This window comes from Pteropus medius, unplaced genomic scaffold (assembly GCF_902729225.1).
Source record: "Pteropus medius unplaced genomic scaffold, Ma_sr-lr_union100, whole genome shotgun sequence".
Classification (NCBI taxonomy): Eukaryota; Metazoa; Chordata; class Mammalia; order Chiroptera; family Pteropodidae; genus Pteropus; species Pteropus medius.
Genome location: NW_024340698.1, coordinates 766,205 through 781,694, shown reverse-complemented (window position 1 = coordinate 781,694; position 15,490 = coordinate 766,205). Strand labels below are relative to the sequence as shown.

At 35.8% G+C, this 15,490-nt stretch overlaps 1 pseudogene; it reads left to right on the top strand.

Annotated features, from left to right (window-relative positions):
* Positions 1-1,848: 1,848 nt before the first annotated feature.
* Positions 1,849-1,967, top strand: LOC120613376 (uncharacterized; annotated as a pseudogene).
* The last annotated feature ends 13,523 nt before the right edge of the window (positions 1,968-15,490 follow it).

The following is a 15,490-nucleotide window of genomic DNA, read 5'->3' as shown; positions in this document are numbered from 1 at the left end:
CAAGGATCAAGAGTTTGCAGTTAGTAATTGCCATCTGTCAGAGTTCACACTGCATCTGGCTTGTTCAAAGTTAGCATGACTACCTACAAATGGAAACATCTATTCATGAGCAATTGTGCATTTTTCCCTAGGTGGAAATTGGGTTCCAATTTGCATTCTTCCTGATATATCTTATTGGCATGTTGAACATCTTAAAAATTATTGGCGTACAGTGCTTCAATTCATGAATAACTTCATTGACACATTTAATTAAATATCAAGTCATTTTTAGTGTGCATTTAATAAATGAATTTAATTCACTGCTTGTACTCAAATGTCTGATACCAGCAATAAAACAATTGCCCTAGAAACTGGCTGATTTTGAGGGTTTTAGCATTTGAGTTTAGAAATATGTTAAATCTACTTTCTTACGCAATATGTCAAATCTACTTTCTTACGCAATATGTCAAGATTTCTTGATTTTGACCTATGATATTTATTTGATATTTTAACTATAATCTTTCCTGGGTATACTGTAAAGATTGTAAAGAAATGTAGGAGACAAAGGACTAGGTTGCCAGATATTACAACATTTTTAGTTCTGGGTTACCAGAACTATAAACACTACACAACTGCACCATACAACTCTGAGGAAAGGATGAACTTTGAACTTTTTGCCATCATCATATAGTTTCCATTTTACTGAGGAGGAAGCTGAGGTCAATAGTTGTCAAGTGCATTGCTCATTGTTATACAGCAAGATAATAGCAGTTTTGAGAATAGAATCCAGGCCGTCATTTCCAAGGCTACTTCTTTTTTCACTTTAGTATAAAGTGGGCTTGTGTTAGAGCTCATTGACGATTTACTCAGGAGGAACTCATTATAAAGTGGCTTCTCTTCATGATGTGGACCTGGAAAATAATTCATAAAGTCTGATGAATTCTAGGTGCTATGTGTGTGTGTGTGTGTGTGTGTGTTCACTGGTACTATATTTCTTGAATAATTGTATATATAATGACAGAACCAACTTATAATGAGCCTTCCACGTGGAGCCACCTGCAGATCTGTTTCGGATTTTCCAGATATTAAGCCTTAGACACTTGAACTGGAAGAAGCCTTGAATAAGTTATTCCTAATCTTTTAGGGGGTTAAGGACCTCTTTGAGCATCAGAAAAATGCTTTCTCCACATGAAAATGCAAATGCTCACAAAACTGGATATACTATACCCAGAGGTCCCTGGAACCACAATAACTCAGGATGAGCTCTTTTCATTCTTTCTCATTTGCAAAATGAGTGTAGATGAGGTTAGATCCTGCTTTATGTTGCCTATTTCAAATCCTGCACTCTGTACAGAGAAGGATACATCTAAACAGAGAGAGAGAGACTCCTAAAGGTCACATAGCCTGGCCCTAGTTTGTGGAGTTTAAGCTACTGTTCTTTTTACTTAACCAATTTATTGCAATCTTTTTTGTCTTTTTCCTCAAAAGAAAATGGGTGAAATACTATCATAGTTGCTTATATATACTAGGCTATGTTTTCAATGCAAAGTGTTGGGGCACTAATTTTTATTCATAACTGCTTTGGCATATATTACAGAAAAATTTTATATATAAAAACTTCTATAACAGGAGGTTGTATTTTTTTTTAAATATCCTGAATTTAGGGCTTCACAGTGATTCTAATTGCAAAGTGCAATTGTTTATACACTTCTCACGCCAGGTATGGAATCAGCCACTGAGACTGGCACTATGAAATACTTTTCATTCTCAGAACATCATTCCTGCCATTATTGTATAAAGGTATTTGGAAGTGGCTTCAGTCTTTAAGTCTTCAGTGGTTAACTTGACAATTATAAAATTAGTGTACTTGTCTACGGCCATGCCACCCTGAACAAGCCCGATCCCATCTGATCTTGGAAGCTAAGCAGGGTCTGGCCTGGTCAGTACTTGGATGGGAGACTACCTAGGAAGACCAGGCACCATAGGCATAAAAAATAAAAAAAAAAAATAAGGGATTGTAAGCTGACAAGGTCCTTGCAATCTGTGAAGTCAATCAAGGGTTGCTTTGCCTAAAATAAATAAATGAATAAAATTAGTGTACTTTTTAGATGACATACTCAGTTACATATTTGTCACAATTATCCAAATTACTTCCCATAAATGCAGCAAAGCGTATGTGTTCTGAAATGCATCATTTGGCTTACTGATGTTGTGTGTCCCTTGCATCTTTTTGTAGAAGAGCTTTGCAAAGACTTTTGCTTGACATGGAAATGAACAAAACACCATTACTATGTGATTGACAAGGGGGCAGATGGAATTGTTTCAAATAGCACTGCAGTTAGCCCCTCAAAATTTCATCTTCCTTGAACAAGACCTCCTGGTTTAAATAGGCTTCTTGTCAATCCATAGAGTTAAAAAGGCAGGAGAGAGAGCTAAGAATACTTAGTAAACCTGACCCGTGCTGGAAATACTACAAAGACCAGAAATGTACTCTTGGTAAAACTCTGAAAGCTGGTTAGCAGTCCTACAAACACGAGAAAACAACTGCACCTGCCTTTCTGACCATGATTTTTTTTTACCTTTGTGATGAAATCTTGAAGTAGAATGTTACTGATTTTAACATTTATATTCACATTCTTTCTCCACCATATGCAGAAGAAAAACTTTGATTTTGCTCAAAGGAGAAAATAATTATTGCAGCAGAGACCTGTGTGGGCTAAAGCTTCCTCTCTCGCCACACCTTATAGAGTTCCCCTGAAGTGATTATTCTAATGGAATCTGATCAGTTTATCCTCCAGCTTACAAACCTGTTTGCTCTCTTGCTGTTCTAATGCTTCAAGTATAGGTGCATTTTCCTAAAATTTCTCATCTGATTTCCTTTTCAAATGCACCATCATCTGCTTCCCTACATATAACCTATACTCTAGTTCATTGAGCTATCTAAAGTGTCATATGCCATGCCCGGGTCTTGATTCCTTCCTTTTAAATTTACTGTTCAATGTGCTAGAATTTCCATCTCCTTCTCTGCCACATAAAACTCATTCTGCAAGACTCTGCACATTTTCCGAGGGACCTCCCTAACTTGTCCTTTCTCTCATGACATTAATTAATCTACTTTCTGTGTTCACCCGTACCTAGAGGGCTTTTGGTATGGTACATACCAAGTGGTAGTACAGTTTATCTGTTTATGTGTCTTTCTTTCTCAGCAGACCCAAGGTCAGGAAATATGTTTTATCTTTGCTTTGTTTATCTATTCTACCAGATTCGTAGTGAAAAAATTGGTATACTCTCATTCCTGCCCTCTCCCATTTCATATGGAATATAAACAAATTGGTGACTTTGTGCTCATTAAGATATCTAAAATATTTACTTTTAGCTTTGATGACAATCATATATTTAGCCATTTATTTCTCCACCATTAAAAAAAGTCATAGTAGAATGATGTTTGATAAGTCAGACAAAATGATTTTATCATTTTTGTTTTTATATTTTCCCTTGTTCCTTGATCGTTATATTGCTTTAAGTGGTGCATCACAATAATGTGCAAACTTTTAAAAATACAGATGCCTCAGTCCCATCCACCAGAAATTAGATTTTAATTGGCATGGGGTAAGACCTAGATATCAGTATTTTTAAAAAGTTACCCAGGACAATGAAACATGCAGCCAGGGTCAAGAGTGACTGGTGTACAAGCTGGAATTGACAGCTGAATAAGTGTAAATAGTCTCTACTTTTCTTTCATTGGAAAGGATTATGACCATTGTTATGTATGTGTATGTGTATATATATATATATATATATCAATTAGGTGTCATTTGGTAGATGAGCTAGCAATGGCAGGCATTTGTAGTAAAAATTAGAGATGAGCTTGAATATGTAGCATTGATTTCTAGTGATCCGTTTGATTTGGTCATGGGTATAAAAAATAGGATCTCACCCAAGGATTTTAAATATGTTTTATCCCATGGCTGCTTGGAGAGCTGAGTTGTGAAGACTCATTAGATTGTATGAGAGCTCAACAGGAAAGAGTGTTGTGGTACTGTGGTCAACTAAGCATACTGACATAGTACTGGGTTGGGGGAGAAAATGAATGCATGTGCACGGGTACTATAACAGTTTTTCTAGATATTTATTTTTTCAGAAGTCTGTTCACCATCCAGCAAATGGAAATTGATGCATTTGCCGTGAGCTGGAACAGAGCTGACTCAAGCAACTGTGGTGAAGTTTTGAATAGAAAGGCTGAGAACTCAAGTTGCTAATGCATCTCTTCACCACTGAAAAGTTGGTTTGGTGGTACTGGTAAAGCAGATGAAACTACCAGAGCTTGGGAATGTCTTGGATATAGACAAGAATTTGCCAACCAGTAAAAACATAAGACCTTTTTGTCCCTAACAGAGAGCACATATTTCCCCTTCTTTCACTGCCTGAAGAAAACTGATCTATAAAATGAAATTGGATCTGTGCACATCTGAGATTCATTTCTATCTGATTTATGCCCTCTGTACACACTGAAAGATGATAGTAAGATATAAATTGTTCAGGTATTCTAATAAATTTTCATTCTCATCATTTAAGACTAGTCCTACTACTGGGACAATACATTCTTTTAAAGGGTATCTGACTCTTTCATTGCATATTGGAAACTATAATCTTAGAGATTGTTAGCATTTTTCCAACCTTTGAGATATCTCTGTGAAGGGGAGTATAAGATATGACATTTATTTCTTTGATTGTAAATATTATGAGTTGTAAGAAATAACACGAATTTAGTCAAATACTTTTGGGCAAAAATTAAAACAACATCACGTTATGTATACACATTAAGTGTACGGTACATCTCAATTCAGAAACACTGAAATGCAAAAAATGTAAAAAAATGCTTTCCAAAAGTGTGCATTATGCTACCTCACTTTTACAAAAGAATTGTTCTTGCTAACCCAAAGAAATCCAAAAAGAATTTTCACTTTTATAAGGAAAAAGGGTGAAAAGTGAAAATAGCATCCAGCATTTTTTTTGTAGGGAGCCTTGATAGAGTCAGCATGCACCCCAAGCAGCAAGAGTGGCACTGCTTTTACTATATGTTAGCATTATTTTAGATTTTATGTGTTACTTGGTATGATTTGGTAGGTTATTTTGGGGGTCTGGGAATGCTCAATTTTTTTTTTCATGTAAGTTAATGGTAATTGCTCTTCACTTCACACCATTTCACAGGGACGCTCTACTTTCTGAGAGCTGGGGAAACCTGTATATACTTGGAATCAAAGAAATATACACGTATCATTTACATTAGAGTTTACCAGGTATTTTTTGTTTGTTTGTTTGTTTACATCTCATGAGATCTTTAAATAGAAACTTGGGGAGTTGGGACCAGAGAGGAAAATAAAATGAAAAACATGCTTCTATCACCGGGAGCAAGGAGAAAGAATCAGAAAGAGGGCTCTGGGATAGATGACTGCAGATGTCCTTCACATGGCCTTTCCCCTGGAACTCCTCCTGCCATTAGTTTTAAAGCTGCATGCCAAGAAGGAAGCCAGAAGTTTCTGGAAAATTCTACTGAGAATCCTTCCAGATGAACTCGTTGGCATATGTGAGTGCCAGAGTTATTCGTTCTAGTGAAAGTCAAGATGATTAAATATGGGGATAAGAAAAATGACATTCTGTTATTTTGAAGGATTATTACACTGTGTTTTTTGCTGTTTTCTTTTTAACTAAATGGAAAAGGCAATCATGATTAGCCAAGTAGTGATATTATGAACATATGATGGATATTCTCTACAGAGTACAGTAAATTTTGTTTAAAATGGTATTTTGCTTTTACCATCAGTTCAATAATGTTGTACAGTGAATTAAATAGAGAAAATCATTTAATATCTTATTTTAGGAAATATAATACTATGTGTATTTTTTTAGTCCAGACTAATGATTTCTAATTTTTTTGTATCCTTTCTGCTATAAAAACAAAAATATAAGAAAAATATTCAATATGCCTTATTGTTTTTATATCTAAATACTTAATTTATTTATTTAGGTTTAGTGAAGGGTGTAGTGCCATATCTTATTTTATTGCACTTCATTTTGTTGCATTTTGCAGAATTTTTTTTTTCAAATTGAAGGTTTCTGCTTCTAATGTCTTTCAGCACCATTTTTTTTCAATACCATTTGCCTTCTTTGTGTCTATGTGTCATATTTTGGTAATCCTTTTAATATTTCAAACTTTTTCATCACTATTATATTTGTTATGGTGATCTGTGATCTTTGATGTTACTATTGTAATTGTTTTGGGATACAACCAACTGTGCCTTTATAAGAGCAAACTTCATATCAAGCTTAATAGATAAATGTTGTGTGTATTCTTACTGCTCCACTGACCAGCCATTTCCCCATCTCTTCCCCTCTCCTTGAGTCTCTCTATTCCTTGAGACACAACAATATTGAAATTAAGCCAATGAATAACTCTACAGTGGCCTGTAAATGTTCAAGTAAAAGGAAGCATCTCACATCTCTCACTTTTGAATCAAAAACTAGAAATGATTAAGCTTAGTGAGGAAGGCATGTTGAAAGCTGAGACAGGCCAAAAGCTAGGCCTCTTGCACCAGTTAGCTAAGTTATGAATGCAAAGTTCTTGAAGGAAATTGAAAGTACTACTCTAGTGAACACATAAATGATAAGAAAGCAAATCAGCCTTATTGCTGATATGAAGAAAGTTTTAGTGGTCTGAATAGAAGCTCAAACCAACCATAATATTCCCGTAAGCCAAAGCCTAATCCAGAACAAAGCCCCAACTCTCTTCAATTCTATGAAGGCTGAGAGGGATGAGTATTTGCACACACACAACAAAAATTTAAAGTTAGCTGAGGTTGGTTCACGAGGTTTAAAGAAAGAAGCCGTCTCTATAATGTAAAAGTGCAAGGTGAAACATCGAGTACTGATGTAGAAGCTGTAGCAAGTTATCCAGAAGATCTAGCTAAAATGATTAATGAAGATAGCTATACTAAAAGATAGATTTTCAATGTAGACTAAACAGCTTTATACTGGAATAAGATGCCATCTAGGACTTTCATAGCTAGAAAGAAGTCAATGCCTGTCTTCAAAGCTTCAAAGGACAGGCTGATTCTCTTGTTAGGAGCTAATGTAGCAAGTGACTTGAAATTGAAGCCAGTGCTCATTTACCATTCCAAAAATCCTAGGGCCCTTAAAAATTATGCTAAATCTACCCTAGCTGTGCTTTATAAATGGAACATCAAACTCTGCCTACAGCATATCTGTTTACAATATAGTTTACTGAATATTTTAAACACACTGTCAAGACCTACTTCCCAAAATTAAAAAAAAAAGGTTCCTTTCAAATAGTACTGTTTGTTGACAGTGTACCTGGTCACCCAAGATCTCTGATGGAGATGTGCAATGAGATTAATGTTGCTTTCATGCCTGCTAACACATCTTCCATTCTGCAGTCTAAGGATCAAGGAGTAATTTTGACTTTCAAGTCTTAGTACTTAATAAATACATTTCGTAAGGCTACAGCTGCCATAGATAGTGATTCCTCTGCTGGATCTAGGCAAATTAAACAACAACAACAAAAACTTCTGGAAAGGATTCACCAGTCTAGATACCATTAAGAATACTTTTGATTCATGAGAAGAGGTCAAAATATCAACATTAACAGAAGTTTGAAGAGTTGATTCCAACCCTAATGAATGACCTTGAGGGGTCAAGATTTCAGTGGAGGAAGTAACTATGGATGTGGTGGATATAGCAAGAGAACTAGAATTAAAAATGAAGCCCGAAGATGTGACTAAATTGCTGTAATCTTATGATAAAATATTAATGGATAAAGAGTTGCTTTTTGTAAATGAGCAAAGTAAGTGGTTTCTTGAGATGAAATTCACTCCTGGAGGAAATGCTGTGAAGATTGTTGAAATGACCACAAATAGTTTAGAATGTTACATAAACTTATTTGATAAAGTAGTGGCAAGGTTTAAGAGGATTGACTTCCAATTTTGGAATAAGTTCCACTATGGATAAAATGCTATCAAACAACATCAAATGCTACAGAGAAATAGTTCATGAAAAGAAGAGTTAGTTGATGCAGCAAACCTTATTGTTGTCTCATTTAAGAAATTGCCACAACTACCTCAACCTTCAGCAACTGCCACCCCAATCAGTCAGCAGTCATTAACATCTAGACAAGCCCCTCTACCAGAAAAAGATTATGACTTGTTGAAGGCTCAGATGATGATTAGCATGTTTGGGAAATAAAGTATTTTTCAACTAAAGTATGCACATTGTTTTTTTAGACAATGCTATTGCACACTTATTAGAATACAGTATAGTGTAAATATAACTTTTACTTGCACTGTGAAACCAAAAATTTTGTGTGACTCACTTTATTTCAATATTGACTTTATTATCGTGGTCTGGAACTGAATCTGTAATACCTCTGAGGTATGCCTATACTAATATGACTACATTTCTTCCAAAGCTTAATCATGCTTATTGAATACAGTTCCATTTCCTCAATTTAAATTGTGTGTGTGTGTGTGTATAATTTTAGTAAGAACATTTAACATGAGATCTATCCTCTCAACAATTTTGAAGTGTAAAATATAATACAATTACCTATAGAAACTTTGCACTACAACAGATCTCTAGAACTTGTTCACCTTGAACAATTAAAATTTTATATACATTGAACAACTAACTCTCAATTTTAACCTTCCTCAATTCCTGGTAATTACCATTCTACTTTCTGCTTCTTTCAGTTTGACTATTTTATATTTTTCATATAAGTAAAATCATGCAGTATTTTTTTCCTTCTGTGACTTGCTTATTTAATAGCATAATGTCCTCCACTCTCACCGATGTTGCGGCAACCTTCTTTTTTAAGGCTGAATAATATTCCATTTCATATAACTCTTTTTTTAGTATTCATTCATCTGTTTTTGCGTATTTAGGTTGTTTCTACAATGAAAGTTTTTGGCTTACAGATGGCCACATTTTTTGCTGTATTCTTACATGGAAGAAAGTGAGGGCTCTCATGTCTTTTTCTCTTCTTATAAGGTACTAATCTCATCATGAGAGCACCTTCATGACCTCATCTAAAACTAATTATCTCCCAAAGGCCCCATCTCCAAATACCAAAATATTCTAGGTTTAGGTCTTCAACATTTGAATTTGGGGGCCGGGGGAGGGAACACAGTTCACTCTATAGCAATTCATAAGCAAAATATCTGCTGGCCAGGAGAACCAGCTCAGTTTTGTAGCATGCAGTGTTCTACATCTACCAGGGCCTCAAACTAGACTTCTCTACCTTCTTGATTTTATTTTATGAATTGAGCTAAAGTTATGTCCAAAAGATCATTAAAATACAGTAGTGAGTAGACAATGGACATAGAAGTTATGACTTATTTTTCTTTCTTACTTTTACTTAACAGGAGAAAAGATTTTATAAATTATTTCTTGGTTGGCTTTTGATTCAATGTTTTTATGAAAAAAATTATCTTGTTGTCATAGAAAATCAGAAAGAGACTGATTTGCAACAGTCATTGTATGTTATCTATTGTTGTGAAAAATTACTTCAAAACTTAGTAGTTTAAAACAAAGGCTATTGAGTACCGGTCAAGGTAGCGTAAAAGATAGAGGCTGGGCAGGCCTCCTCTCACAACCACACCGAAATTATAATGAAACTACAGAGCAACCATTATGCAGCGTCACCTGAGGTCTGGCTGAACAGAAGCCTTACAACTATGTACAAAAATAAGAGGTCACCTCAAACCAGTAGGAGGGGCAGAGGCGTGAAACAGACTGATCCCACAACTGCATGCAGTAATAGAGAATCAGGAGGTTTATCTTGGATGCAGAGCGCTCACCTTTCCTGAAGAGTGTGGGGTCCCAGCCTCACACCGAGCTCTCCAGCCCAGGGCTCCAGTGCTGGGAAGAGAAGTCTCCACAACCTCTGGCTGTTAAAACCAGTAGAGGTTGCGGCTGAGTGAGACGGTGGGCTGCGGGAGTTGTAGGTGTTTCTCTTAAAGGGCCTGGGCCTGGCCTTACTCGCTGACGGACTCACTCACTCTGAGCTCCAGTGCTGGGGCAGCTGCTCGAGGAGCACCAGGGACATATGGGGAGAAACTGAGTTGTCAGGCTTCAGGGTGAGGGCTGGAAGGGTAGCTTTCTCCCAAAAAGAAGTACTGGCAGTACCCGTACCCAACATTCCTCTGTTGAGCCCCATATCTGAGTCACCATCAACTTGGATAACACAGGTCACTCTGCCCAGGTGATTCCCTGAGACCCTGCCCCTCCCAACTTATGGGATCATCCATGCTGCCTCCAAGTAGTTTATTCCATACAAATGGCCTGTCTTGGCTCTTGCTGTGGACTTTCCTAAAATCTTCCAAAAGCTCACAAAACCCAAAGAAGCAGCATCTGGCCTCCATGTGCCTTGTACCTTACTAAGCAGTTTCACGCCCCCACTAGCGACAGCTGGCCTCAGTTTCTTGCTTGGCTTCTTGAGGCACCTATAAGCCCAGCACGGGTGACAGCAATCTGTGGATTGCTTGGTGGCTCTTACCAGGTGGCTATGGAGGTCCAAAGGCTGTGGCTGAACTTAATTTGCAGCTGGACCCCTCCCGGGACTGTGCCACTGGGGCCCACAGGACACCTGCTACATAAAGCCACTGTACTAAGACCATGAGACTTAGGAACTCTGTCTAATACATAGAAACAGACACAGGGAGGCAGACAAAATAGGGAGACAAAGAAGCATGTCCCATATGAAAAAACAGAACAAAGCACCAGAAAAAGAACTAAACAAAATGGAAACAAACAATCTACCAGATGCAGAGTTCAAAACACTGGTGATAAGGATGTTCAAGGAACTTAGGGGAAGAGTGAAAGAACTCAGTGAGAACTTTAACAAAGAGATGGAAAACATAAAAATGGAGATGAAATATCAACGGGAACCAGTCAGAAATGAAGAATACAATATCTGAGACGAAGAGTACATTAGAGGGAATCAACAGAGTAGATGGAGTGGAAGATCATATCAGTGATTTAGAGGATGAGGTAGTGGAGGACACCCAATCAAAACAGCAACAAGAAAAAATAATTCAAAAAATAAAGATAGTTTACGGAGCCTCTGGGCCAACATCAAACGCAACAACATTCACATCTTAGGGGTACCAGAAAGAGATGAGAGAGAGGAAGCAATTGAAAACTTATTTGAAGAAATAATGATGGAAAACTTCCCTAACCTGGTGAAGGAAATAGACATACAACCCCAAGAAGCTCAGAGAGTCTCAAGAAAGAGGAACTCAAAGAGGACCACATCAAGACACATTATAATTAATTAAAATGCCAAAGGTTAAATACAAAGAAAGAATCTTACAAGCAGCAAGAGAAAAGCAGTTAATTACCTACAAGGGAGCATCCATAAGCCCGTCAGCCGATTTCTCAACAGAAACTTTGCAGGCCAAAAGAGTTTGGCACAAAATATTTAAAGTGATGAAAACTAAGGACCTACAACCAAGATTATTCTATTCAGAAAACCTATAATGTAGAATTGAAAGTCAGATAAAGAGCTTCCCAGACAAGAAAAGGCTAAAGGAGTTTATCACCACCAAACCAGTATTATAAGAAATGTTGAAGAGACTTCTTTAAGAAAAATAAAATACATATAATAAAATGTCAATAACTACATATCTATCAACAACTACTTCAAATGAAAAAGAATTAAACGTTCCAGTCAAAAGATAGGGTGACTGAATGGATAAGAAAACAAGACCCTTACAAGAGACTCACTTCAGATTAAAAGACACACACAGATGGAAAGTAAAGGATGGAAAAAAATATTTTATGATGGACCTAGACGGTATTGTGCTGAGTGGAGTAAATCAGCTTAAGACAAATGCCATATGATTTCACATACATGTAGAATATAAAGAACAAAATAAACAAACAAACAACAACAACAACAACAAAACAGAAAGAAACTCATAGATGCTGAGAAAAATTTGAGGGTTACCAGATAAGAAGGGGTAGGGGTGTTGAAGAAAAAAGAGGAAAGGATTAAGAAGTACAAATTGGTAGTCATAAAATTGTCATAGAGATATAAAGTATAATATAAGGAATATAGTTAATAATATTATAAGAACTATGTATGGTGTCATAGGGTACTAGACTTAGTGGGGTGATCACTTTGTGACTTATATAGATGTCTAATCACTATGTCGTACACCTGAAACTAATATAATACTGTATGCTAACTATAATTGAGAAATAAAAATATTATTTAAATTAATAAAGCAAACAAACAACAAGCTCTTATTTCCTGCTTTCTGTGAATTGCAAATCTGGAAGTGGCTTATTTCAGTGCCTCTCTGATTCAAGATCTCTCATGAGGTTGCAATCAAGTTGTATACCAGGACGCAGACTCACCTGAATGCTTGTTGGAGGAGGAAGAATTTACTTCCAACTTCACTCATGTGGTGTTTGGCAGGTCTTTGTTCCTTGCATGTGAGCCTCTTCAAAGAATTGACTCATGATATAGCAGCTTGCTCTCCACTCCCTGTCCCAAGGCAAGTAATGCAAGGCAGAGAGAGAGAGCTTCCAAGATGGAAGTTACAGTGTTTTATAACCAAAAAATGTCCAATAAACACATGAAAAGATGCTCAACATCACAAGCCATTAGTGAAATTCAAATTCAAAACATAATATGATACTACTTCAGATCCACTAGGATGGCTAAAAACAGAGAGAGAGAGAGAGAGAGAGAGAGAGAGAGAGCGAGCGAGAGCGAGAGAATAACAAGTGTTGATAAGGATTTAGAGAAATTGAAATCATCACACATTGCTGGTGTGAATATAAAATATAACCTGTATGAAAACTTTTTAATATTTTTTAAAAATATTAATCATAGAATTTTCATATTACCAGGCAATTCTACAACTAAGAACACAAACCAACTCATTCTTCAATGTTGGCCAGTATATACCCAAGATAACTGAAAACATATGTCCACAGGAAAAATTGTAGATGAATATTCATAGAAGCATTATTCATAGTAGTGAAAAAGCAAAAACCACCTAAATGTCTGTCGATTAATTAAGGTATAAACATGTTTGTATATCCATATAATGGAATGTTATCTACTCAAAAAGAATGAAGTACTAGGAAATACTACAACATGGATAACAGTGAAAATCTTATGCTAATTGAAAGAAACCAGACTAAAAGAAAAAAAAAAAGAACTAAAAGCACACTTATTTTATAATTTAATTTATATTAAATATTCAGAATAGGCAAATCCATTGAATTAGAAAGTTGATTAGTGGTTGCCAGGGGCTGGGGATGGAAGAAATAGGGAGTGCCTGTTAATGGTATAGGGTTTCTCTTAGGGTGATGAACATATACTGGAGTTATATAGTAGTGATGGTTGTATAACTGTGACTATAGTAACACTTAATTATACATGCTAAAAAGGTGAATTTTACTATGTGTGAATTATATCTCAAGTAACTATTATTAAATAAAAGTGAATTTAAAATGATATGAATAAAATTATAAATTTACTATAGATGACAAAAGAAGAGATGAATAAGAACATCTGAATGATATTTATTTTTCAGTGAAACTTATTATGCATGGTATAGTTGTTGATCCCTGAATAATTCCAGTAATTATATATAATTATAAGGAGAATTATTAGAGATTCAGAGGTATAGTCTGATTTAGATTATCTTCTAAAAGATTAATTACTTGTTCTTAATTTCTTTTCTGAAAAACTGGTAGATAAGATTCCTGGGAACCAGCTTCCTGTGTCCTTGTTGCTTCTGATTGAAGGGATGTATATTTGTTCTTATTTAATATACTGGTGTCTGATTAAGATGTGAATCTGGAAGTAACAAAGGTTCACATTTCTTAAAATTTGGATTCAGTTTCTAAGAAAGTTGTAGGTTCTTCTCTGGAATTCTTTTATCTTATAAAAATAAACAAGCAAACACAAACCAACTCATTCTTCAATGTTGGCCATCACCATCGGTTGGATATTTTGCAAACACAACTCTAAGCCCTTGCATAATATAATGTATGGTTTATATTCACTTACTCAGTGTTCACTGCTCACCTTATTTTAAACAAAAGTCTTAACATTAAGTAGAGTTCTAGTCAGAACAAGTGGTGTTTTCATGTCACATAGGTACATTATAGGAGAATATAAAGGTGAACCATGTTTCTACTTTTTCAGAGAAAGTGTGATCCAACCTGCCAAAATTTCATGTAATTGATATAAACCCAAGAGTCAGCCAGGTGTGTTCAGTATAAACCTTCTTTGACGTTTAAGAAAGTTTCCACCTGAATAGAATTTGACATTTTAATAAAAGGAAGTGTGACATTATGCTGGAGTCAGCATGCCTAACTAAAAACAGCCAACCATGCCGAGAAGATTATAAAACTTTTCTTCATGCCCTTTAACTTGAATCCAGTAATCAAAAGATTGATTTAGTTCTCAAACTTAATGTGCAGCTCTAATTTTATTATTTTTCCAAACCAGCTAGATCTTTTTTAATCCATTGGATCAGCTGCAGCTGTGTCACTGCTTGTACTATGGGATGTACCTCTGTACTCAGTTATCCTTCACCATAACGAGAGAAAGAAAACAAAAAGTTTAGTTATTGCCCTCCTTTGAGTCAAATCACGTCCCTGACTCCAGGAACAGAGATCATCTTTCTCCTTTGGATAAAAGGATGTGGGGTTTAAGGATTAGGGCAATTTCAATAAGTAAGAAATTTCTATTCATTAGTTTAAGGGGAAAATATGTAGGGCTGTTTACCTACTGCACAACAGGGTTCAAAGGCAAAACAAAAGAAAAATATTGAGACTAATAAAAAGGATTGTTGCCCTGGAGAAATCATCAATTTTAAAAACAAGCTCTTAACCTTTCTTCTAAACAAAGACAGGTACATTTATTTGCTGCATACATTATGGTATACCAGAAAGACCTGTTGTTAGGCTCTTGACATATATTGCTAAACTAATAGCCATTTATTGTAGAGCCAAACTACTCAAATTTTCTCAGATACTATGGAAGGGCTATTTAAAAATAATGTAGATGTTAGGAAAGAAGTTTAACCATGCATATGGAATCCAGTCCTCCACTACATATTGCCTCTCTTCCTCTTAAAGAAGTACAGCTGCAGGCTGAGCTAGGTGTGTCCATAGGAAGTAAGGGGACTTGAGGAGATGGGTAAAACACCTAGAGTGCCTGAATTTCCACAATATGTTTTATGGGGACATGGAGACTAGAAAGCTGCCAGTTGACCTAATCTCTGGGTACCATTTTTCCCCCTCATGCCACTTGCCTTAACTGCTCACTCAACTTTCTTTTTTTTTCTCCTTTTATATTTAGTATTTTTATATTTCCAGTGTGTATTACAGAATTTGGACATTTGAGAAAAGAAAAAAAAAATGTATACCTTTGGATCTTACCTCAAACTCTATTAGCTTTTTTTTGTATTTT